Consider the following 26,601-nt stretch of genomic DNA (forward strand, 5'->3'; position numbering starts at 1 on the left):
TCACGTGGGATGCTTCAATGTGGCGTACATGACGACATTGCGAAATCACACAATTTCAAGTCAAAATGACCGCCTTTTGTTGAGCGAGCGATGTCCATGATTTCAACGTCCTAAAGATGTTTTCGGAAGCGGACAACATTCCTAAAGGTATTTGAAGTAAATACGAATGTAATTTTACGGTTAGAAAGAAATTAGAAGCGAAAATTTTGGGTAAGTGAGCTTGCATGACCTTCGCCATGTGCTACTCAAATCCACGCATCTTGTTTAAGTGCGACTAAATTCCCTTCGGACCGCCGTTTTTCTGTTTGCAATCTCGAATAATTCTCGAATTATGTGTCTTGAATCGTTTTTGGGATCGTAGAGCTCAGGAAATTTGGAAAAAAGCTTTGTTTCGTTGAGTAAACATACCTTTCGAAAGGACGCGCAGCTCGATCTGAGTTAATATTCCACTGGCTGTCGCCATGGTAACGGGAATGCGAGATTTTTAATTAGATTAAAAAAAGTAATCTAAAAAATTTCGGTTTCGATGGTTTTTCGCTCTGTTTTCAGGATGTGTTTGCTGATAAATTAAGGAAAATTAGTTATTTCTACATCAAATTTGATAATGTATGCGCCCAAGATGGCTGCAACACGCTTCCTTGCTCCTGTAATTTTTTCGATTTTTATTTGTTTTTCATTTGATGTTTGTTTGCCTGGCATCAATTTTCGTTTTTCTAAAGACACTCCTATCTTATCTTCGAAGTTTTATGGTCTTCCACTGATCGTTACTACTGTGGACAGTAGGAACAAAATTACACGCTCGATTTGTACATGGCACAAACGTGGTCATCTTTCGATTGCCGTGCCTTCGACAATGGACCTGACGATACACATGGATGTCGAATCTAATCCTGGTCCAAGTCCTTCTTTGACTGAAGGAATACATCGTGAACATGATGTCAATCCAGGATACAGGTCTTCGATGTGTTCTACATTAAAGATGACGAATCATGCCTACAACAACTCTACACTTGGTTCGCCATTAGTGCAATTTGTTTCGAGCCCTCTTTGGAACTGTTCACGAAATATGTACTTTCAAGGCAATTTCCGTCAAAGGAGATTTAGGGGATCTAGAGCTGGAAGGAAGGTTCAGGAGAAAAGAATGCGCTGCTCATATAATATTCAAACTTTGGTTTCAAATCCAATTTCCCGATCTAAATCTGCATATTCCAGAAAGAATTCTAATTGCTCAAACCACAGCAACTTAACAATAATACCGCGTCAACCGTTTGATAGAGGAAATACATCGGCGACTGGCCCTGTAAATTTCTGCCTTCTTAACACGCGTTCAGTAAACAACAAGACTCTTATCATCAAAGACTTTGTTGCTGAACATTGCATTGATCTACTTGCTGTAACGGAAACATGGTTGCAACCAGAAACTGATAATGAATTTATCATTCGCGATTTATGTCCTACAGGCTATTCATTTCATCATGTTCCAAGATCTGGCCCTGTTCGTGGTGGTGGAGTGGGCTTGTTGTTTCGATCATGCTTTAATATCAAGCTTCAACCACACAGGAAATTTATTTCGTTCGAATACATCGACTTATTATTGAACTCGGTTGATAAAAGTATAAGAATTGTCATTGTTTATCGTCCACCGCCTTCGAATACTAATGGTTTTACACCTGCTATGTTCCTGGATGAATTCTTCACGTTCTTGGAACAATACGTTACTATTCCTGGCAGCTTATTAATAGTCGGTGATTTCAACTTTCACGTTGATACTTACGATTCTCAACACGTGGCCGCATTCCTTCAGTTGTTGGATGTTTTCAATCTTTATCAGCACACAATTGGATCTACACATAAAGACGGTCACACTTTGGATCTTGTTATCACTAGATCAGATGACGACATTGTTTCTAATTTGTCAATTGATTCTCCTTTTGTTATATCTGATCACGCTGCCGTTCATTTTCATCTGATGCTTAAAAAACCAGTGTTGGAAAAGAAGCTTATCACATTTAGAAAACTTCGTTCAATTGACTTTGATAGTTTTGGTTCTGATGTCACGAATTCTAGTCTTTCGAGTCTCTTTTCCACACCGCTTCCGTGCCTTGATGACTTAATCAGTGAGTATAATGGCGTTCTTAGTTCCATACTTGATATCCATGCTCCTGTAAAAACCAAAACAATAACTCTGCGTCCGGCTGCACCTTGGTATTCTGAAGAAATAAACAATTTGAAGAAAGATCGCAGGAGACTGGAGCGGCGTTGGCGAAGGACCAAACTTCCAGTCGACCGCCAGTTGTTTATTGATCAATGCCGTGTAGTCAACTTTTTAATTTGTTCTTCCAAGAGAACTTACTACACTAAGCTGATCAGTGATAATCAGACGGACTATAAACTTCTTTTCAAAACAATTGACAGTCTATTACATAGAAAGTGTGATATACCATATCCGCCCTGCAACTCGCCTTCGGATCTCGCAAATAAGTTCGTCGAGTTCTTTTCTGATAAGATCACCAAAATACGGGTCGACTTAGACAATGCAGCTCTCATCATCCATCAAGTTCCTGAAGTTAACCGGGTCTGTCCTTATACGTTTGATGAGTTCAGTTTGGTAGATGTTGACGAAGTCCGCAAATGTGTTATGAAATTATCTTCCAAGTCATGTGATCTTGATCCTCTTCCTGGCTATGTCACAAGAAATGCTTTGAGCACACTGCTTCCATTTATCACCAAGATTATAAATACTTCGTTGCAATCTGGCCAAATACCCTCTCAATTAAAAGTTGCTAAGCTACGTCCTCTTCTTAAGAAGCCTTCTCTGGATCACACGCAGTTTTCAAATTATCGCCCTGTTTCGAATCTTACTTTTCTCAGCAAAGCAATTGAGAAGTTGGTTGCTAACCAACTGATCTCCTATGTTAACAACAACAACCTGAATGAGCCATTACAGTCTGCCTACAAACAGTATCATAGCACAGAAACGGCTCTCATTCGCGTGCATAATGACATCCTCACAGCAATTGATAAACGTAGAACGGTAATTTTATTACTTTTGGACCTCTCTGCTGCTTTCGATACTGTTGACCATGATATTCTCCTCTTCCGTCTACAACAGCGCTTTGGAGTTGCTGGCAAGCCGTTACTATGGTTTAAATCTTATCTGTCCAATCGCACGCAGTATGTCTCTGTTGATGGTGCAGCTTCCTCAGATCATGCTCTTCAATGTGGTGTTCCACAAGGATCAGTGTTGGGACCCATTTTGTACGTTCTTTACACTTTACCCCTTTCAGCCATTGTAAAAAAATTCAACTTGAGTTATCATTTTTATGCTGACGATTCACAACTTTATCTGTCCTTTCAGCCAACTATACCCAGTGATAAGGATTTAGCTGTGTCCAACATCGAGCGATGTGTACGTGAGATTGATCACTGGATGTTGATTAATCGTCTTAAACTTAACAAGGATAAGACTGAACTTCTAGTGATCTCCGCAAAACATCTACCGAGACCAACCCTTCAAGAAATCTCTGTCGTCGATGAAACCATCTGCTCGTCACAGAAAGCAAGAAACATCGGTGTCATTTTTGACCATCATTTTCGTTTTAATGAACATATTGCAAGTATTTGCAAATCATCTTTTTATCATCTCCGTAATATCAGCAATATAAGGAAGTACCTGTCATCGACCACCACTGAAATACTTGTTCATGCGTTTGTTTCTTCAAAATTGGATAACTGTAATTCTCTACTCTATGGCTTACCAAACTGTCTTTTAAAAAAGTTACAGCACGTCCAGAATGCCGCTGCTCGTCTCATCACCCTCTCTAGAAAACACGAACACATCACACCTATTTTGTTTAATCTCCACTGGCTTCCTGTTAACTATCGTATCATCTTTAAAATTCTACTCATCACGTACAAGGCCCTAAACGATCTGGCACCTTCATACGTTCGTGATCTTCTCACTCCTTACACTCCGTCTCGTCAGCTACGTTCATCTTCTAAAGAACTTCTTTCCATTCCGCACTTCAATTTGAAAACATATGGCGCAAGATCTTTCTCTGTAGCAGCTCCTACACTTTGGAACACTCTTCCGTCTGACATCAAGAACAGCTCCTCAGTGTCCCTTTTTAAACATAAACTAAAAACGTTCCTTTTTAAGAAAGCATTTTTATAACTTTTTAGCGACATTTTTTTATTTTTACTTTATTTGTCTTAAGTGTTTTTAATATTTCTAACTGTAAAGCGCTTTTGAACTTTTAGGATATTGGCGCTATATAAATATTTTATTATTATTATTATTATTATTATTATTATTATTATTAAATTTGGCCAGTGGAGTGGAAATACAATTTGTGAATCGTAACGTTAAAATGTCAGGTAGAGGATTGTATTCACCACGTTTAAGGGATGTAGCTTGGCTAGAAGACGCTCAGTTTATTTTTCTAATTTTCCATATATTTGTCTGTAAATTTGGCTGGGTGGACGCGGTTCGCGGGAAAAAAAAATACGTATCGACAAATGTATGGAAAATTAGAAAAATTAACAGAGCGTCTTCTAAGTAAGCTACATGCGTCCTTCAAACTTGGTGAATACAATCCTCCACCTAGTATTTTATACCTAGTCAGAACGAATGACAGGAAATTAGTAGAGGAATTTAAAACATATTGAACATATTCATGACGAAATGAATAGCCGAAAATTTCCCCACGTGTTTATTCAAAGAACTATTTTTACTCGTAAGAAAGCCAGTTCAAATCCAGTTCTATTTTCGCGGTGGCCGTTTCTAATGCTGCCGTGCAGACAATGTTGAGGTGAATTCTTTCTTCCTTAATTCCTCTGGATATTGTAAAAGATTACAGTCGATATCCGACAGAAATTCCTCTCTTGATTTCCTATCAGCCATTCTGATTTTCAAAACTGCAAAAGACAAAATCCTCGTACGCGTTGCTGACTTTGCTTCTCTTCAAGTGTTTGCGGAGTGGCGCTAAAGTGTTCCAAGTGGGTGGGTAAACTTTGAAGTTTGATTGTCAAAACTTTGAATTTTCATTGACCGGCAGTTGCAAGCGACGGTAAGACTCTTTTTAAACGTTTCCTCCACCGGGCTCTTCGTTTGTAATAGCTAGTAGTCATGGTATGTATTTCAGAAAATGTATTTAAAAGTTCGACTGATCGTGTGACAGGAAGTCACGCCAACATTTTACCAAATTAGGTTTGGTGTTATGACAAAGCAAATACACGTTAATGCACTGAATGGTCATGTAAAGTAGGGTTGACAAGCCTTCGATTCACGACTCCTACGATTTGTGACATTTGAAAAAAAAATCAGAAAAAAAAAATTACCCTCGACCCTCGACATGGGACCCTCGACCCTGGACCGTCGACAAAAAGATAGACTCTATTTGTCATGTAGCGAAAGTGAAAGCTGCAACGTCAACGCATTCCATGGCTGACGTAATACCTTTTAGCGTATTTATTATTCCCTTTGAATCCAACGCTTCGATAAAACGAAAATATATATATATATTTTACTCAACACAAAGAAAACAATATCCGTAACATTGTCCTTGTATTAATGTTTCAACAGCTTTTGGCGAATAAACATCACACGTTGTGTGACCCAAAATTGGGCCGAGAGGGAGCTTGAGCCTGGTCACCGACAAAAAACAAGAAGATCTGTTAGATCTTATAACCGCGCTTTTAAAATTTAACTGTTTAGGTAGCGCTACAGTTGCAATGCATCTTTTCTTACTGTAGACATCACATCACTTGATCAACACAAACTCTATTATTGCTATAAAATGTTTAAGCAAGCAACCGGAACGATGATCCTGCTGGTATACGTTGGATCAATAGTGATCTAATCGGCTTTACATATAAAATGAACAATACAAAAGCAAAAACCGACACAACGTAGAATAATTTTTTGAAGGTGTACTATATTTCGGCTGGCCAAACCAGCCTTCTTAAGGTACCTGAAGAAGGCTGGTTTGGCCACCCGAAATATAGTACACCTTCAAAAAATCATTCTACGTTGTGTCGGTTTTTGCTTTTGTATACTCTATTATTGCACCATCAGTCGTAGCTGTTGTCTCCCATGACGTAATGGTCTTAATTTGGAACTTTCTTCGGGATATGCATGGGCATGAAGATACGAACACTTAACTCTATCCCGACCGTAGATTGAAAACGTGACAGAAAATTGGCGTTACTTTCGATTCTCACCAAATTTGGACAGTGGGACGATCTCATCATTAGCCAATTACAGGCTATTTTTCAGCTCTTTTCGTCATATCCCCCCCTCGGGAGAATTTTGTCAAGTTAGCTAATTTAGTATGCAAGCCACCGTAATGGCGGTCGCCCCGAAATGGTTATTTGCTCAAAATCGGGGCAAAATCTTTCGGAGATGGAAGTCAGGACATTTGTAAGGATACAGAAAGTAATTTGGGACCCGTTGCTGGCTTCTAAGGCTAAATTTATCCAGAGGTAAGCTGTATTTTCGTTTTCGTGCCCAAAGCCACGCGGTGAAATATTATCCCCTTGTTATGCTCTCCTGTTCTGTTTTTTCTCTTGGTCATTTTTGTAGCCCGCCGAGGCCAGTCTTTCGTCTAAATCAGTTGAAAAACGTTCGAAAAAGATGTTCCCATTCAAGTTTAAGCTCTCAGGCGATAAATTCTGGAGTTTTTTGGCCGAAACGTCGGCTTTGTTATGTTCGTGTTTTTTGGTTGCTATGGGCGACCGTGGCTTCCTTTGTGAGGTCAAGTCTGGGGAGTGAGGTCACAAAAAAATTCTAATTAATTCTGGTTTCGTTCGATTTCGCTAAAATTTTAACACGATAAAGCTGGATTGTTAAGGAATAGATTTACCTCCTGCCGATGTGTGGTAGCTATTAACGCTAAAGTGATATATCCCTTCGAAGTCAGGGTTTTGAAGAGATTTTCTTGCAACGTGCGGGTTCGGCGTGATTTTGTAATCGGAGGTTTTTGTTGACCCCGAAGGAAAAAATATCCGGAAAAGGTCATTTCATCGACGATTCAAACGAATATAAATATGTATATGTTCCGAGCTAAATTTCTGGTAAAAAAATATAATTTTTGACGAGCGCTGGGTTTTTAATTTTTTCCCGCGAAAGTCAGGACCTGAGATGAGTTAAATTAACAACAGCTTTCTTTCTTAAAACTCACGATTAAATTTAACTGTTTTTTCCCTAGATTAATGGGCTAGCAAAGAAGTCACACGAGTCACATAATTCAAGAATTGCGTTATCCACGGCTATCTTTAGTATGGTGGTTATTTCCCTACCAACGACAGAATCTTTGCGTGTTCTGGCAAGTTCTTTGCTTGGCTTGCAAATATTTAATTTTTCTTCCGATTTACGACCTCGCTGTGATGAAACAGCCAAAGAATTTCCATCATTTGCGTAAAACCACAAGAAATAGTCGCAAAATTGCAAATAAATTAATGACCGTCGCTTCTGCGAAATAAACTTGCAAAGTAAACACCATCTTATTTGTCACCTATCGAAAGTGAAAGCTGCAACTTCAACGCATTCCATGGCTGACGTAATACCTTTTTCAGCGTATTTATTATTCCGTTTGAATCCAACGCTTCGATAAAACCTAAAGAAGATATATTTTACCCACAACAAAGAAAACAATATCCGTAAAATTGTCCGTGTATTAATGTTTTAACAGCTTTTAGCGAATAAACATCACACGTTGCGTGACTCAAAATTTGGCCGATAGGAAGTTTGGGTTTCGTCACCGCGAAAAAAAAAACAAGATCTGTTAGATCTTATAACCGCGCTTTTAAAATTTAACTGTTTTCTTAGCACCACAGTCGCAACGCAGTGTACATTCCAAAGCAATCCTTGATGATTCATTGATTACTGTAGACACCACATTACTTGATCAACACAAACTGTATTATTGCACCATCAGTCGTAACCGGTGTGAAATCTCCGATGACGTAATAGTCTTAATCTGGAACTTTCTTCGGGATACGTATGGGCATGAAGATACGAAAACTATTAACAACAGCTTTCTTTCTTAAAAATCACGATTAAATTAAATTGTTTTTTCCCTTGAGTAAAGGGCTAGCAAAGAAGCCGCACAAGTCACATAATTCAAGAATTGCGTTATCCACGGCTATCTTTAGTACGGTGGTTATTTCCCTACCAATGACGTAATCCTTGCATGTTCTGACAAGCTCGTTACTTGGCTTGCAAATATTTAATTTTCCTTCCGATCTATGAACTCGCTGCGATGAAAGAGCCAAAGAATTTACTTCATTTGCCTAAAACCACAAGAAACACTGGCAAAATTAACGAACGTCGCTTCTGGCGAAATAAACTTGCAAAGTAAACACGATCTTATTTGTCACGTAGCGAAAGTGAAAGCTGCAACGTCAACGCATTCCATGGCTGACGTAATACCTTTTTTTAGCCTGTTCATTATTCCCTTTAAATCCAACGCTTTTTATAAAACGAAAAGAAAATATATTTTTTCCACAAAAAAGAAAACAATATCCGTAAAATTGTCCGTGTATTTATGTTTTAACACCTTTTGGCGCAAAAACATCACACGTTGCGTGACTCAAAATTTGGCCGAGCGGAGGTCTGCGTCTGGTCACCGAGAAAAAAAAACCGAGAAGATCTGTTAGATCTTAAAACCGCGCTTTTAAAATTTAACTGTTTTCTTAGCACTACAGTCGCAACGCAGTGCACATTCGAAAGTAGTCCTTGATGATTCATTGATTACTGTAGACATCACATCACTTGATCAACACAGACTGTATTATTGCACTATCAGTCGTAGCCGTTGTGAAATCTCCGATGACGTAATATTGTTAATATGGAACTTTCTTCGGGATATGTATGGGTATGAAGATACGAACACTATTAACAACAGCTTTCTTTCTTAAAAGTCAAGTTTAAATTTAATTTTTTCCTTGAGTAAAGGGCTAGCAAAAAAGTCACACGAGTCGCATAATTAAAGAATTGCGTTATCCACGGCTATCTTTAGTACGGTGGTTATTTCACTAACAATGACGTAATCATTGCATTGTCCTGACATGTTCTTTGCTTGGATTGCAAATATTTCATTTCCCTTCCGATCTATGAACTCGTTGCGATGAAAGAGCCAAAGAATTTACTTCATTTGCCTAAAACCACAAGAAATACTCGCAAACTTGCAAATAAATTAATGACCGTCTCTTCTGGCGAAATAAACTTTCAAAGTAAACACGATCTCATTAGTCACGTAGCGAAAGTGAAAGCTGCAACGTCAACGCATTGCATGGCTGACGTAATACCTTTTCTTAGCGTATTTATTATTCCCTTTGAATCGAACGCTTCGACAAAACCAAAAGAAAATATATTTTACCCACAACAAAGGAAACAATATCCGTAAAATTATCCGTGTATTAATGTTTTAACAGCTTCTGGCGGAAAAAGCATCACACGTTGCGTGACTCGGAATTTGGCCGAGCGGAGGTCTGCGCCTGGTCACCGACAAAAAAAAAATAACAAGAAGATCTGTTAGACCTTATAACCGCGCTTTTAAAATTTAACTGTTTTCTTAGCACTACAGTCGCAACGGAGTGCACATTCTAAAGCAATCGTTGATGATTCATTGGTTTCTCTAGACACCACATCACTTGATCAACACAACCTGTATTATTGCACCACAGGCGGCCCAAGCTCTCAATGTTATCTTTTTTTTCCTTTTTATGCGAACGTTCAGGCTAACGTGACATATGGCATGTACTATTACATAACGACCGAATTTGACCACGCGAAACATGACTCTCGCCTTGCAGCATATGGAGGTGTTGTGTTCCAAAGGTTTGAATTTATAAAGCTTTGTATGGGAATGCAACGGCTTTGCTTGAAAAGCCGATTATTCTTATATTTTGTGAATAAAATCTACTTACCCTGTTGCTGTGTTGTATTCTTTGTTGTTTGCCAGCTCCTCGGGCCAATCTAACGTGATTTCGGCGAGTTATCGTTCTGTGGGTTTCCACTACTAAAAGAAAGACAAGGCCGGACACTGATTTCCGGAGTGCCCGCCGCTCCAGGCGAATAAATCCACTGAAAATAACCCTGCCGGCTCAAATCCTCCGTAGAATCGAAGAAGAGATGTTGAAGTTCCATGTCAGTTCACCCGCTACGCGATTCCGTCCACAACGGCTTCGCTACGAAACGTTTATTTCGAGATTGCTTAGCTCGCAAATTCGAAAACAGCCGCGTCACAAAAGTTAGGACACTTTTGCGGTTCGCGTAGTACGTTGGGTCACTACAATTAGCCCGACCGGGGTTAGTCAGTAACGATTTGTCAACACGCAAACCAAAATGCTCCCCGGGTACCCTTGTGATTTATTTGACAAACCCACCAGGATTTTGATTGGGCGATGGTAACAATGCACGTCTAAAGGAAAGGGCTAGCAAAGAAGTCTAACGAGTCACATAATTCAGGAATTGCGTTATCCACGGCTATCTTTAGCACGGTGGTTATTTCCCTACCAATGACGCAATCCTTGCATATTGTGACATGTTCTTTGCTTGGCTGGCAAATATTTAATTTTCCTTCTGATTACCGAACTGGCTACGATGAAACAGCCAAAGAATTTACTTCATTTGTCTAAAACCGCAAGAAATGCTTGCAAAATTGCAAATAAATTAATGACCGTCGCTTCTGCCGAAATAAACTTGCGAAGTAAACATGATCTTATTTGTCACGTAGCGAAAGTGAAAGCTGCAACTTCAACGCATTCCATGGCTGACGTGATACCTTTTTTTAGCGTATTTATTATTCCCTTTGAACCCAACGCTTCGATAAAACGAAAAGAAAATATACAAAAAAGAAAATATCCCTAAAATTGTCCGTGTATTTATGTTTTTACAGCTTCTGGCCGAAAAACATCACACGTTGCGTGACTCAAAATTTAGCCGAGAGGGAGCTTGGGTCTGGTTACCGACAAAAAACAAGAAGATCTGTTAGATCTTATAACCGCGCTTTGAAAAATTAACTGTTTTCTTACCACTACAGTCGCAACACAGTGCACATTTCAAAGCAGTCCTTGATGATTCTTTTTTTACTGTAGACATCACATCACTTGATCAACACGAACTGTATTATTGCACCATCAGCCGTAGCCGTTGTGAAATCTCCGATGACGTAATGGTCTTAATCTGGAACTTTCTTCGGGATATGTGTGGGCATGCACTATGTGAACGATATGAACGATTCGATAACAACACTATAAACAATTGCTTTCTTTCTTAAAAGTCATGATTAAATTTTTTTGATGTTTTCCACAAGTAAAGGGCTAGAAAAGTAGTCACACGAGTCACATAATTTAAGACTTCCGTTATTCAAGGCTATTTTTAGTACGGTGGTAATTTCCCTACCAATGACGTAATCCTTGCATGTTTTGACAAGTTCTTTGCTTGGCTTGCAAATATTTAATTTTCCTTCAGATCTATGAACTCGCTGCGATGAAACAGCCAAAGAATTTACTTCATTTGCCTAAAACCACAAGAAATATTAGCAAAACTTCAAATAAATTGATGACCGTCGCTTCTGCCGAAATAACCTTGCAAAATAAACACCATCTTGTTTGTCACCTAGGGAAAGTGAAAGCTGCAATGTTAGCGCATTCCATGGCTGACGTAATACTTTTTTTTTAGCGTGGTTATTATTCCATTTGAATCCAACGCTTCGATAAAACCGAAAGAAAATATATTTTACCCACAACAAAGAAAACAATATCCGTAAAATTGTCCGCGTATTAATGTTTCAAGAGCTTTTGGCGAACAAACACCACACGTTGCGTAACTCGAAATTTGGCCGAGCGGAGGTCTGCGTCTGGTCACCGACAAAAAAAAAAATAAACCACGGGTAGATTATGAACCGCGCTCGGCCCATGGCCGCGCGGTTAAAAAAAAAATAATAAACCCCAGGTAAACCTAGAACCGCGCTCGGCCCATGGCCGCGCGGTTAATAATAAACCACGGGTAAACCATGAACCGCGCTCGGCCCATGGCCGCGCGGTTAAAAAAAAACTCGGGTAAACCTAGAACTGCGCTCGGCCCATGGCCGCGCGGTTAACTAGAAGATCTGTTAGATCTTATAACCGCGCTTTTAAAATTTAACTCTTTGCTTAGCACTAAACTCGCAACGCAGTGCACATTACAGAGCAGTCCTTAATGATTCTGTTGTTACTGTTGACATCACATCACTTAAACAACACAAACTCTATTATTGCACGATCAGTATTAGCGGTTGTGAAATCTACGATGACGTAATGGTCTTAATCTCGAACTTTCCTCGGGATACGTATGGGCAGGAACGATATAAACGATATGAACGATGATACTATAACAACACTATTAACAACAGGTTTCTTTCTTAAAAGTCATGATTAAATTTAATTGGTGTTTTCCACCAGTAAAGGGCTAGCAAAGTAGTCACACAAGTCACATAATTTAAGACTTCCGTTATCCACGGCTACCTTTACTACGGTGGTTATTTCCCTACCAATGACGTAATCCTTGGATGTTGTGACATGTTTTTTACTTGGCTTGCAATATTTAATTTTCCTTCTGATCAGCGAACTCGCTGCGATGAAACAGCCAAAGAATTTATTTCATTGGCCTAAAATCAAAAGGAATACTCGCAAAATTCCAAATAAATTGATGACCGTCGCTTCTACCGAAATAAACTTGCAAAGTAAACACGACCTTATTCGCCACGTAGCGAAAGTGAAAGCTGCAACGTCAGCGCATTCCATGGCTGACGTAACGCCTTTTTTTAGTGTATTTATTATTTCCCTTGGAATTCAACGCTTCGATAAAACCAAAAGAAAATATATTTTAACCAAAAGAAAACAATATCCGTAACATTGTCTTTGTATTAATGTTTCAACAGCTTTTGGCGAGTAAACATCACAGTTTGCGTCATTCAAAATTTGGCCGAGTGGAAGCTTGGGTCTCGTCACCGACAAAACTAAAACAAGAAGATCTGTTAGATCTTATAACCGCGCTTTTAAAATTTAACTGTTTTGGTAGCGCTACAGTTGCAATGCGATGCACATTCCAAAGCAGTCCTTGATGATTCTTTTCTTACTGTAGACATCACATCACTTGATCCACACAAACTCTATTATTACACCATCAGTCGTAGCCGTTGTCTCCCATGACGTAATGGTTTTAATTTGGAACTTTCTTCGGGATATGTATGGGCATGAAGATACGAACACTAAACTCTATCCCGACCGTAGATTGAAAACATGACAGAAAATTGGCGTTACTTTCGATTCTTACCAAATTTGGACACTGAGATGATCTCATCATTAGCCAATTACAGGCCATTTTTCAGCTCTTTTCGTCATATCCCCCCTCGGAAGAATTTTGTCAAGTTAGCTAATTTAGTATGCAAACAACCGTAATGGCGGTCGCCGTCGGCGAAATGGTTATTTGCTCAAAATTGGGGCAAAATCTTTCGGAGATGGAAGTGAGGACATTTGTAAGGATACAGAAAGTAATTTGGGACCCGTTGCTGGCTTCTAAGGCTAAATTTATCCAGAAGTAAGCTGTATTTTCGTTTTCGTGCCCAAAGCCACGCGGTGAAATATTATCCCCTTGTTACGCTCTCCTGTTCTGTTTTTTCTTTTGGTCTTTTTTGTAGCCCGCCGAGACCAGTCTTTCGTCTAAATCAGTTGAAAAACGTTCGAAAAAGATGTTCCCATTCAAGTTTAAGCTCTCAGGCGATAATTCTGGAGTTTTTTGGCCGAAACGTCGGCTTTGTTATGTTCGTGTTTTTTGGTTGCTATGGGCGACCGTGGCTTCCTTTGTGAGGTCAAGTCTGGGGAGTGAGGTCACAAATAAAATTCTAATTAATTCTGGTTTTGTTTGATTTCGCTGAAATTTTAACACGATAAAGCTGGATTGTTAGAAAATAGATTTACCTCCTGCCGATGTGTGGTAGCTATTAACGCTAAAGTGATATATCGCTTCGAAGTCAGGGTTTTGAAGAGATTTTTTTTGCAACGTGTGGGTTCGGCGTGATTTTGTAATCGGAGGTTTTTGTTGACCCCGAAGGAAAAAATATCCGGAAAAGGTCATTTCATCGACGATTCAAACGAATATAAATATGTATATGTTCCGAGCTAAATTTCTGGTAAAAAAATATAATTTTTGACGAGCGCTGGGTTTTTATTTTTTTTCCCGCGAAAGTCAGGACCTGAGATGAGTTAAATTAACAACAGCTTTCTTTCTTAAAACTCACGATTAAATTTAACTGTTTTTTTCCCTTGAGTAATGGGCTAGCAAAGAAGTCACACGAGTCACATAATTCAAGAATTGCGTTATCCACGGCTATCTTTAGTATGGTGGTTATTTCCCTACCAACGACAGAATCTTTGCGTGTTCTGGCAAGTTCTTTGCTTGGCTTGCAAATATTTAATTTTCCTTCCGATTTACGACCTCGCTGTGATGAAACAGCCAAAGAATTTCCATCATTTGCGTAAAACCACAAGAAATAGTCGCAAAATTGCAAATAAATTAATGACCGTCGCTTCTGCGAAATAAACTTGCAAAGTAAACACCATCTTATTTGTCACCTATCGAAAGTGAAAGCTGCAACTTCAACGCATTCCATGGCTGACGTAATACCTTTTTCAGCGTATTTATTATTCCGTTTGAATCCAACGCTTCGATAAAACCTAAAGAAGATATATTTTACCCACAACAAAGAAAACAATATCCGTAAAATTGTCCGTGTATTAATGTTTTAACAGCTTTTAGCGAATAAACATCACACGTTGCGTGACTCAAAATTTGGCCGAGAGGAAGTTTGGGTCTGGTCACCGACAAAAAAAAAATAACAAGAAGATCTGTTAGATCTTATAACCGCGCTTTTAAAATTTAACTGTTTTCTTAGCACTACAGTCGCAACGCAGTGTACATTCCAAAGCAATCCTTGATGATTCATTGATTACTGTAGACACCACATTACTTGATCAACACAAACTGTATTATTGCAACATCAGTCGTAACCGGTGTGAAATCTCCGATGACGTAATAGTCTTAATCTGGAACTTTCTTCGGGATATGTATGGGCATGAAGATACGAACACTATTAACAACAGCTTTCTTTCTTAAAAATCACGATTAAATTAAATTGTTTTTTCCCTTGAGTAAAGGGCTAGCAAAGAAGTCACACAAGTCACATAATTCAAGAATTGCGATATCCACGGCTATCTTTAGTACGGTGGTTATTTCCCTACCAATGACGTAATCCTTGCATGTTCTGAGAAGTTCGTTGCTTGGCTTGCAAATGTTTAATTTTCCTTCCGATCTATGAACTCGCTGCGATGAAAGAGCCAAAGAATTTACTTCATTTGCCTAAAACCACAAGAAACACTGGCAAAATTAACGAACGTCGCTTCTGGCGAAATAAACTTGCAAAGTAAACACGATCTTATTTGTCACGTAGCGAAAGTGAAAGCTGCAACGTCAACGCATTCCATGGCTGACGTAATACCTTTTTTTAGCCTGTTCATTATTCCCTTTAAATCCAACGCTTTTTATAAAACGAAAAGAAAATATATTTTTTCCACAAAAAAGAAAACAATATCCGTAAAATTGTCCGTGGATTTATGTTTTAACAGCTTCTGGCGGAAAAACATCACACGTTGCGTGACTCAAAATTTGGCCGAGCGCAGGTCTGCGTCTGGTCACCGTCAAAAAAAAAAATAAAATAAACCACGGGTAAACCTAGAACCGCGCTCGGCCCATGGCCGCGCGGTTAAAACTAATAAACCCCGGGTAAACCTAGAACCGCGCTCAACACATGGCCGCGCGGTTAATAATAAAAAACCAAGGGTAGATTATGAACCGCGCTCGGCCCATGGCCGCGCGGTTAAAAAAAATAAAATAAACCACGGGTAAACGATGAACCGCGCTCGGCCCATGGCCGCGCGGTTAAGAAGAAGATCTGTCAGATGTTATAACCGCGTTTGTAAAATTTAACTGTTTTGGTAGCGCTACAGTTGCAATGGAATGCGCATTCCAAAGCAGTCCTTGATGATTCTTTGCTTACTGTAGACACCACATCACTTGATCAACACAAACTCTATTATGGCACCATCAGTCGTATCTGTTGTCTCCGATGACGTAATGGTTCTAATTTGGAACACTTAACTCTATCTGGACCGTAGATTGAAAACGTGACAAAAAATTTGCGTTACTTTCGATTCGCACCAAATTTGGACAGTGGGATGATCTTATCATTAGGCAATTACAGGCCATTTTTCAGCTCTTTTCGTCATATCCTCCCTCGGGAAAATTTTGTCAAGTTAGCTAATTTAGTATGCAAGCCACCGTAATGGCGGCTGCTGTCGGCGAAATGGTTATTTGCTCAAAATTGGGGCAAAATCTTTCGGAGATGGAAGTCAGGACATTTGTAGGTTTTAGCGAATAAACATCACACGTTGCGTGACTCAAAATTTGGCCGAGAGGAAGTTTGGGTCTGGTCACCGACAAAAAAAAATAAGAAGATCTGTTAGATCTTATAACCGCGCTTTTAAAATTTAACTGTGTTCTTAGCACTACAGTGGCAATGCAGTGCACATTCCAAAGCAGTCCTTGATGATTCATTGATTACTGTAGACACCACATCACTTGATTAACAGAAACTGTATTATTGTATCAATCGTACTCGTAGCCATTGGGAAATCTCCGATGACGTAGTGTTCTTAATCTGGAACTTTCTTCGGGATATGTATGGGCATGAACGATACGAACGCAACAATAATAACACTATTGAAAGTCAGGATTAAATTTAATTGGTTTTTCAATGAGTAAAGGCTAGCAAAGTGGTCACACGAGTCATAATTAGAGAATTGCGTTATTCACAGTTATCTTTAGTACGGTGGTTATTTCCCTGCCAATGACGTAATCCTTTCACGTTCTGACATGTTCTTTGCTTGACGTGCAAATATTTAATTTTCCGTCCGATCTATGAACTCGCTGGGATGAAACAGCCAAAGAATTTACTTCCTTTGCCTAAAACCATAAGAAATACCAGCGAAACTTCAAATAAATTGATGACGGTCGCTTCTGCCGAAATAACCTTGCAAAGTGAACAGGATCTTATTTGTCACCTACGGAAAGTGAAAGCTGCAATGTTAGCGCATTCCATGGCTGACGTAATACTTTTTTTTAGCGTGTTTATTATACGATTTGAATCCAAGGCTTCGATAAAACCAAAAGAAAATATATTTTACCCACAACAAAGAAAACAATATCCGTAAAATTGTTCGCGTATTAATGTTTCAAGAGCTTTTGGCGACCAAACACCACACGTTGCGTGACTCGAAATTTGGCCGAGCGGAGGTCTTCGTCTGGTCACCGACAAAAAAAAAATAACAAGAAGATCTGTTAGATCTTATAACCGCGCTTTTAAAATTTAATTATCTCCTTAGCACTACAGTCGCAACGCAGTGCACGTTCCAAAGCAATCCTTGATGATTCATTGATTACTGTAGACATCACTGCACTTGATCAACGCAAACTGTATTATTGCAACATCAGTCGTAATCGGTGTGAAATCTCCGATGACGTAATAGTCTTAGTCTGGAACTTTCTTCGGGATATGTATGGGCATGAAGATACGAACACTATTAACAACAGCTTTCTTTCTTAAAAGTCACGATTAAATTAAATTGTTTTTTCCCTTGAGTAAATGGCTAGCAAAGAAGTGACACAAGTCACATAATTGAAGAATTGCGTTATGCACGGCTATCTTTAGTACGGTGGTTATTTCTCTACCAATGACGTAATCCTTACACGTTCTGAGAAGTTCTTTGCTTGCCGTGCAAATATTTAATTTTCCTTCCGATCTATGAACTCGCTGCGATGAAACAGCCAAAGAATTAACTTCATTTGCCTAAAACCACAAGAAATTCTCGCAAAATTGCAAATAAATTGATGACTGTCGCTTCTGCCGAAATCAACTTGCCAAGTAAACACGATCTTATTTGTCACGTAGCGAAAGTGAAAGCTGCAACGTCAACGCATTCCATGGCTGACGTGATACCTTTTTTTAGCGTATTTATTATTCCCTTTGAACCCAACGCTTCGATAAAACGAAAAGAAAATATACAAAAAAGAAAACAATATCCCTAGAATTGTCCGTGTATTTATGTTTTTACAGCTTCTGGCGGAAAAACTTCACACGTTGCGTGACTCAAAATTTGGGCGAGAGGGAGCTTGGGTCTGGTCACCGACAAAAAAAAAAAAATAAACCCCGGGTAAACCTAGAACCGCGCTCGGCCCATGGCCGCGCGATTAATAATAAACCACGGGTAGATTATGAATCGCGCTCGGCCCATGGCCGCGCGGTTAACAAGAAGATCTGTTAGATCTTATAACCGCGCTTTTAAAATTTAACTGTTTTCTTAGTGCTACAGTCGCAACGCAGTGCATATTGCAAAGCAATCTTTGATGATTCATTGATTAATGAAGACATCACAGGACTTGATCAACACAAACTCTATTATTGAACCATCAGTCGTAGCCGTTGTGACATTTCCGATGACGTAATAGTCTTAATCTGGAACTTTCTTCGGGATATGTATGGGCATGAGGATACGAACACTATTAAAAACCGCTTTCTTTCTTTAAAGTCAAGATTAAATTTAATTGTTTTTTCCCTTGAGTAAAGGGTTAGCAAAGAAGTGACACAAGTCACATAATTGAAGAATTGCGTTATCCACGGCTATCTTTAGTACGGTGGTTATTTCCCTATCAATGACGTTATCCTTGCACGTTCTGAGAAGTTCTTTGCTTGGCTTGCAAATATTTAATTTTCCTTCTGATCACCGAACTCGCTGCGATGAAACAGTCAAAGAATTTACTTCATTTGCCTAAACCAAAAGAAATACTCGCAAAATTGCGAGTAAATTAATGACCGTCGCTTCTGGCGAAATAAACTTGCAAAGTAAACACCATCTTATTTGTCACGTAGCGAAAGTAAAAGCTGCAACATCAGCGCATTCGATGGCTGAGGTAATACCTCTTTTTAGCGTATTTATTATTCCCTTGGAATCCAACGCTTCGATAGAACCAAAAGAAAATATATTTTACACACAATAAAGAAAACAATACCCGTAACATTGTCCGTGTATTAATTTTTGAACAGCTTTTGGGGAATTAACATCACAGGTTGCGTGATTGAAAATTTGGCCGAAAGGAGGTCTGCATTTGGTCACCGACAAAAGTAAAAACATAGGCACGCAAGGCGTGCAAGAGTTATTTTTTTGTGAACTATAAGTCTCGGAGATAGGAGCATTAATGGAACTGTTTACAGTAATGATTTGGTTGATTTGACAATTTTTTTTGGTTGCGATGTACAGCAAGAAAGAAACTGGGAGTTTATGATCTACATACGATGTTACATCGGTAATGGTAAGATAACTAAATAGTAAGCCATAAAATGTTTGACTGAACGAACTACAGTAATCTGACACGTCTCCACATTAATGTAGATACCATCTTATTTTCTAACAGGCAATTTTATTCGTTCTTTGATACAACCCACACTGTGATTGGTCTGACACGCGCACATGCATAACTCCCTCACTCACCGATCACGTAGCCCTTCCCCCGGGGGGGGGGGGGACTCCCTTATATGGGCTATATAGGTCTGTGCGGACCCGAAGGGTATGGTGTTTCAGCCGTTTTGGTCATAAATAGGGTATCGATTTTAGCTGATTTTGGCCATTTTGGTCATAAATAGGGTACGGTTTTTGTCCTTTAGCCTTGATATGGGTATGTTTTAAGAAGAAGCCACTTTTTCATCATTATCGAAAAGAAAATCAATAAAAGCCCTTCACAAATTTATATGTTTACGGTAATTTAACATTGGTTTGAACTAGGGAGCTAATTGTAACGCAGGTCTGAAACAGGGTTTTGATTTGAGGGTCAGGTCGTAAATAGGGTTTCGAATTTTTGGTCAGGTCATAAATAGGGTAAGGAATATCGCAGATTTTAGTCATAAATACGGTGAGGGTTTTGGGAAGCGGGCCGCACACCCCCAACCAATTTTTCTGGGAGTACCCCCTCGGGAGCCCTTCCAGCCCCCAAGAGGAATTTTTACTCAAAAATACTCAAGTTAAGAGAACTTTTCGCATTTTATACGAGTAGTAAGTTTACCCTTTTTACACAACACAACGCAACAGCACTACTTCACCGAAAATTTAAAGAAAGAGAAAAAACCTCTCTGACACGTTGAAAGTCTGATTTAATTCAATTGCACTTTAACTTGGTGCCACACAGTCTTCAAAGAACATTTGAACAGTTTTCATACTTTTTACCTTTAAAAATATCGGACTGAAAAGAATGTCATAAAATGCCCATCAAATAAAAATATTAAACTGCTACTGCAGAGACGTAAAAACACTCTAGAAATGAAATCTTCTTTTTTGTTTGTCAGCTCTAATTGAATATACTCCCATATGAAAAACAAAAGTGTCGAGTTACCATTTGAAACTAAAAATAGCAAACATCTCGTAGGAACAAGTGGCGACGATTCGTCAGCTCTAATTGAATTAACTACCTTGTGAAAAACAAGAGTGTCAAATTACCCATTGTAACTAAAAAATAAAAATATCTCGTTATATTTGCATGCAATAAGAGCAAAACAATCGTTACCTGCACTTACTATTGTAAACGTTAGAACTGCTTCAAATCTAAATAGTCTCGTCTCCTCTAAAACATGTCCTAAGAACTAGAACCGACGATTCGTGACCTCTAATTGAATTAACTCCTTGTGAAAAACAAGAGTATCGAGTTACCCTTTGTAATTAAAAATAAAATTATCTCGTGCCATTTGCCTACTACTCATGAACTGTTTCAAAACTCAAGACTCATCTCGTTCATAACTAGCCACCATTACACTGAAAATTATGCACTCTAAAACAACCCAATGTACGTATGTAACTGTCACACTCCCCTCCAAACCGGACTAAAAATCAAGAAACGGCAACATACACGTCTCTCTTTATTTTTCAATTACCAAAGTCCTTGTGTTTATACATACCTTGTGTTTCTCACGCACCATTTACCTTTACAACAAGGAATTTGATTGGCTGTTCATAGTAGATCCAATCTGATTGGTGTGACATACATACATCTCTCACTCACTCACTCACTCACTCACTCACTCACCCATTGACCCGTCCATAACATACCCGACGCGCCGACTAAGAGGTATTTTTTTTACAAAAAAATAACTCAAAAAATAAATAAACCACGGGTAGAACATGAACTGCGCGTTTAAAAAAAGAAATTAACTACGGGTAAACCATGAACCGCGCTCGGCCCATGGCCACGTGGTTAAAAATAAAAAAAATAAACCACGGGTAAACTATGGGTAAACCATGAACCGCGCTTGGCCTATGGCCGCGCGGTTAATAAATAAACCACGGGTAAATTAGGAACCGGGCTCGGCCCATGGCCGCGCGGTTAAAAAAAAAAAAATAATATAATAAACCAGGGGTGAACCATGAACCGCGCTCGGCCCATGGCCGCGCTGTTAACAAGAAGATCTGTTAGATCTTACAACCGCGGTTTTAGAATTTAACTGTTTTCTTTGCACTACAGTGGCAATGCAGTGCACATTCCAAAGCAGTCCTTGATGACTTATTGATTACTGGAGACACCACATCACTTGATCAACCCAGACTATTATGCACCATCAGTCGTACTCGTAGCCATTGTGAAATCTCCGATGACTTAGTGTTCTTAATCTGGAACTTTCTTCGGGATATGTATGGGCATGAACGATACGAACGCAACAATAATAACATTATTAAAAGTCAGGATTAAATTTAATTGGTTTTTCAATGAGTAAAGGGCTAACAAAGTAGTCGCACTAGAGACATAATTCAAGAATTACGTTATTCACGGTTATCTTTAGTACGGTGGTTATTTCCCTGCCAATGACGTAATCCTTGCATGTTCTGACATGTTCTTTGGTTGGCTTGCAAATATTTAATTTTCGTTCCGATCTATGAACTCGCTGCGATGAAACAGCAAAAGCATTTGCTTTATTTGCCTAAAACCCTAAGAAATACCGTGACTTGCGAAATTGCCAAAAAACTAATGACCGTCGCTTCTCGCGTAATAAACTTGCAAGGTAAACACGATCTTATTTGTGACGTAGTGAAAGTGAAAGCTGCAACGTCAATGCATTGCATGGCTGAGGTAACACCTTTTCTTAGCGTATTTATTATTCCCTTGGAATCCAACGCTTCGATAAAACGAAAAGAAAATATATTTTACACACAAATAAAGAAAACAATATCCGCAAAATTGTCCGTGTATTAATGTTTCAACAGCTTTCGGCGAGTAAACATCACAGGTTTTGTGATTCAACTTTTGGGCGAGAGGAAGTTTGGGTCTGGTCACCGACAAAACTGAAAAAAAAAAAATTAAACCACGGGTAAACCATGAACTGCGCTCCGCCCATAAAAAAAAAAAAAATCAACCACCAGTAGAACATGAACCGCGCTCGGCCCATGGGTGCGTGGTTAAAAAGTAAAATAAACCACGGGTAAACCATGAACTGCGCTCCGCCCATGGCCGCGTCGTTAATAAACGATTCAGTTGGTCCATTCTCCTTTATCGCACACCAGCCATCTTGGATTGACTTCATGTACTTTTGATACCAATGCGAGGCCACGCGTGCAACGGTCAACTTCCGACGATCGAGAACACAAGGCGATCATCTGCAATCATGCCCAACAGAGATCACCGTTTTGTGCCGCAATGTCAAAATAATCGCGTTAAAAATATTCCAAATCTCACCTTTGACCAATTTCCGAGTGATGAATCCATTCGAAAGCAGTGGGTTTTCAAAATTCGGCGAGACGTTGGCAAAAGTGTCCGGGTAAGTTGGTTAGGTTATGGATGTCAATGTTGCGCACATGTTTGTACATTAATTATTATAATCTGGTCCATCTACAGATAACAAACAGCACAAGAGTATGTTCTGTACACTCTAAGAAGGCGAATTTTAAGACAACTTTAACAGGGAAGCATGCTCTGCAGAAGCACGCAGTTCCGAGTATTTTTTGGTGGTCAAGATCGCCGAGGAAAAGAAAATCTTTGAAAAAGCGGGAACCACCGCGTGCACGAGTGCGATTATTTGATGTAAGCGTGCCATCGTCCCCAGTCACTGTCGCAGGTAAATATTGTTGTCGATATTTCTTTAAACATTCCTTGATTAAAATCGTAAAATAATCAGAGGTATTTTTATGTTTTTCATTTTAATCCACAGCATCAACTTCCGGCCAAGCTTCTGGTGAGGAAAATTCTATGGAGGTCCAACCGGAACTGTCATCCTCTCCTGTTGTTGTAGACTTCCCCGAGCCCATATACACTGTCACAGGCAAATATTGTTCTCGATATTTCTTTAAATTTCGATAAAGGCGTTTGTGAACGACGGTATGTCCACCAGATTGCGGCGCCAAAACTCTGAAGAAAGCGATTACTCACTGACTCAGCCATGATGCTCTAACGCGCGTGGCCTCGCTTTCATGGGAAAAATGGTGACGTTCATCCAACATGGCGGACTGTGATTAAGGTGAATGCCAAGAGTCAAAAGCAAAGGGTGATAACTGGAAAAAGCATGACTTGCCCAAGGAGATGAAAAATTGGTGTCTTTCTTTAAAAAAATAATGTTTCTTATCGCCTGTTTCTGCTCAGCATGGAGGGAAACATTCTCTAAATTGATACCACTTAAGGCTTGACACAAAGATTTGTCGAATCCTTGCTCGATGGCCGCCATTGACAATCCCATACAGTATTTAGAGACATAACTACTTCATAGATAAAGGCCGGAAGTCCAAGAATCTAGGAGTGGAAAATCCTATGTCTCCAGAGCCCTCGATTCTCGTGCCAAGGCACTGCCGGCTAAGAGGAGCAAACAGGGCTTTGGGGTCGACAATGCGCATGGAACGGCTGGGACCATGACCCACGTTTTGGCGACCAACAACGACTTGTATTTTATGACTCGGGCTTTCCTACGGAAGCCCGAGTAATAAAGAGAATGAACAAACTGTGAACAGTGAAACGAGCGCAAAGAAAATAAACGCCTGAACTTAACGCAACCGATCAAGTACAGACAACAGTCAGGCGATCCCCGCGCAAACATAAACATGAACCGCCCAACGAGCGCAAAGCAAACGAAAGCCCGAATACAACCCAAACTGAACAGACGGCTGAGAGTGCAGAAGACATCTATGCTGTAAAATGGAAAAAAAAAAACGACTGATCGCAGATTTATAGAATAAGTATTAAACCGCTGTGCGCTACTGTACACAGGTTTTTCGCCTCGCGGACATGATATCCCACACAACTTCACAATTTTATTGTTGTGCCAACGATTGAATACAGAAGAAGTAAAAAGAACGTTCTACATACCACTCAAGATATCAACGTTTCCATGAAATCAACTTTGTTTGAAAACGTTCCCCACTTCTTCATTCACTTGCTGGGGCGATCGATCGGCAACCTCGTGTCAGTGTGTCAACTGGTTTTATTATTTAGTCATTGACGCATCGGAACGTAGAAATCGTTTTGTAGACATTCAAAAACATTGGGAATTCCTTTTTAGGCATTGATACGAAAAAATATTCTTGAGATGGGCTCTTCTCTTACTTGCGGAAGAGCAAAATTCATAGCTTCTGAGTGTTTACTCTGTAAAACGTTGCGAAATTGTGTCTCCCTTTATCTCGGATCATAAAAAGTGTTGAAATTTGTTTTCGTTATTCTCTTCTTGTAGTCTTAACAGCCCTTTTTTTCTTTCTTTTACAACTTGATCTATTACATTAGAACATGTTGAAAAAGCCTTGGTGCCTCTGTCTTTTTCAGGCTCTATTGCACCTCTAAGCTCGACCCCTGTTCCTGATGCCTCGTCGGGAGCGTCCTCTTGATTCTCCAAGCCTCTCAAACTCGTAAGTCCGTCTCTTTTTACATATAAGGTCATTTTGCTAAAGCTTTTTTTTTTGTATAAATGTTGTCGTGAAAGTATGGACTAAAGAAGGCTAGAGTGACTCGTCGAATTGTTTGAGGTATTATTTTTATAAGCTTATTGGTTTACTATAAAATATATATGGGCTATTGACCAAGTGTCAAGTCAAGATGGCTGGATATTGGCCAAGTTCTTTTTCTTGTGTGTGTATGGACCGAGACAGAGTCGAGGTCCATTAACCCTCAAAAAAATGAATGAGTTCAATATGAAGCGATCTTTACCAAACAAAGAAAAAAAACAGGATTTATTATGTGGCTTTTGGGGAAATTTTTCTTGCCTGCTCAGTTTGCCAATCACAGTGCAGGATTTGGTTCATCTGGCCCACTCACAGAGCTAGCCATATAATAAGTAATGTTCTAAGCTTGGTTGCTACTGGTGTGTTGATTATTTCCAAATAAACAGTTGCAATATTTTCATGTTAGTACATAGTAACAAATTTTGTCTTGTCTCTAGGAAAGTTGATGTAACAGGTGTGACCTCTGTTGATGAATGTGCACCCATGCAGAGTGTTCAGTTGCGGGGAGCAAACATCTCCTTTGGCACAGTTGTTGGAAATCCCTTTTCCATGTTGCGACAAGACGGAGACAATGATGATGATGATGATGATGGTGATTATGCTGCCTGAGTTGGTTCTGACAACTCCACAAGTAGCACTGACAGCTTTGGTGTGTTTAGTGGAGATCAGCATTTAACAAACAGGTACGGCTATATTTTGGCTGGAAACAGACCATTACTTGTTGTTTTTGATGGCCTGTTACCTATTTTCAGTCAAATACATTATATACCGTAATACTTATGTTTATTTGAGATACAGATAAACTATTGTTGTTGATGATGTTGTTTTGCCTAAAATTGTGCCTTGATCTATGTTCATGTCCATTTTTATTTTCTTTGGTAGGATGCAATTGTAGAAAAGTGCAGTTGCTATTTTGCTGAACTCTCTATTATACCTACTGTCAGTATTTTAAATTGTTAAAGAAGTTTTCGTTTTTTCGGGTAGTAGTTAAGAGCAAATCAAAACAGCTACTGTAAATTATGAATGTAGGAATGAGGAAGGGTTTCTACAAACAAGTTACACAATTTGCTTTTTTCTTCATTTGCTTACAGTCATGAATTGGAACTTGACAATGATGATGAAACCAAGTTGGTTTGTGAAGTCATGGAGATAAGTGTTGAGGATGATGAGTGTACAATCACCATGGTGGAAGATATCATCAGCGTGTCGCAAATGTCCTTACCAACTTTACAACCTCTTACTGAGGAGGAAGCTGTTATTGTGGATGATGATGTACAAGCTCCAAGAGATTGTGGTATAGCCATTGAGTCAGCACCAAATGAAGAGCCATCTACTTCTAAGAAAGTTATTGACAACAGGGAGAAGCTGTTACTTGACTTAGAAAATTGATTGGCCAAACTGACAAACATTGGTAATGAATTAAAAGAATTTGCAGTTCTTCATGAAAGAAGTAGCTCCATTGTTTCAGCGGAAAAACTACTGGAGCTG

The 26,601-nt window shown here is 39.3% G+C and overlaps 1 long non-coding RNA gene across 5 annotated transcripts; it reads left to right on the forward strand.

The window, feature by feature from the left end:
• On the forward strand, positions 1-26,601 carry LOC145462503 (uncharacterized). Of its 5 annotated transcripts, none has more exons than XR_014041205.1 (4): positions 1-147; positions 24,938-25,020; positions 25,551-25,796; positions 26,205-26,601. It is a non-coding gene; the product is annotated as an uncharacterized LOC145462503 (long non-coding RNA). The 5 variants fall into 3 exon arrangements; XR_014041204.1 differs by lacking the exon at positions 1-147 and adding an exon at positions 22,592-23,648; XR_014041207.1 differs by lacking the exons at positions 1-147; positions 26,205-26,601 and adding an exon at positions 22,592-23,648 and having other exon boundaries at positions 25,551-25,855.

Source organism: Orbicella franksi, chromosome 12, assembly GCF_964199315.1.
Source record: "Orbicella franksi chromosome 12, jaOrbFran1.1, whole genome shotgun sequence".
Taxonomy (NCBI): domain Eukaryota; kingdom Metazoa; phylum Cnidaria; class Anthozoa; order Scleractinia; family Merulinidae; genus Orbicella; species Orbicella franksi.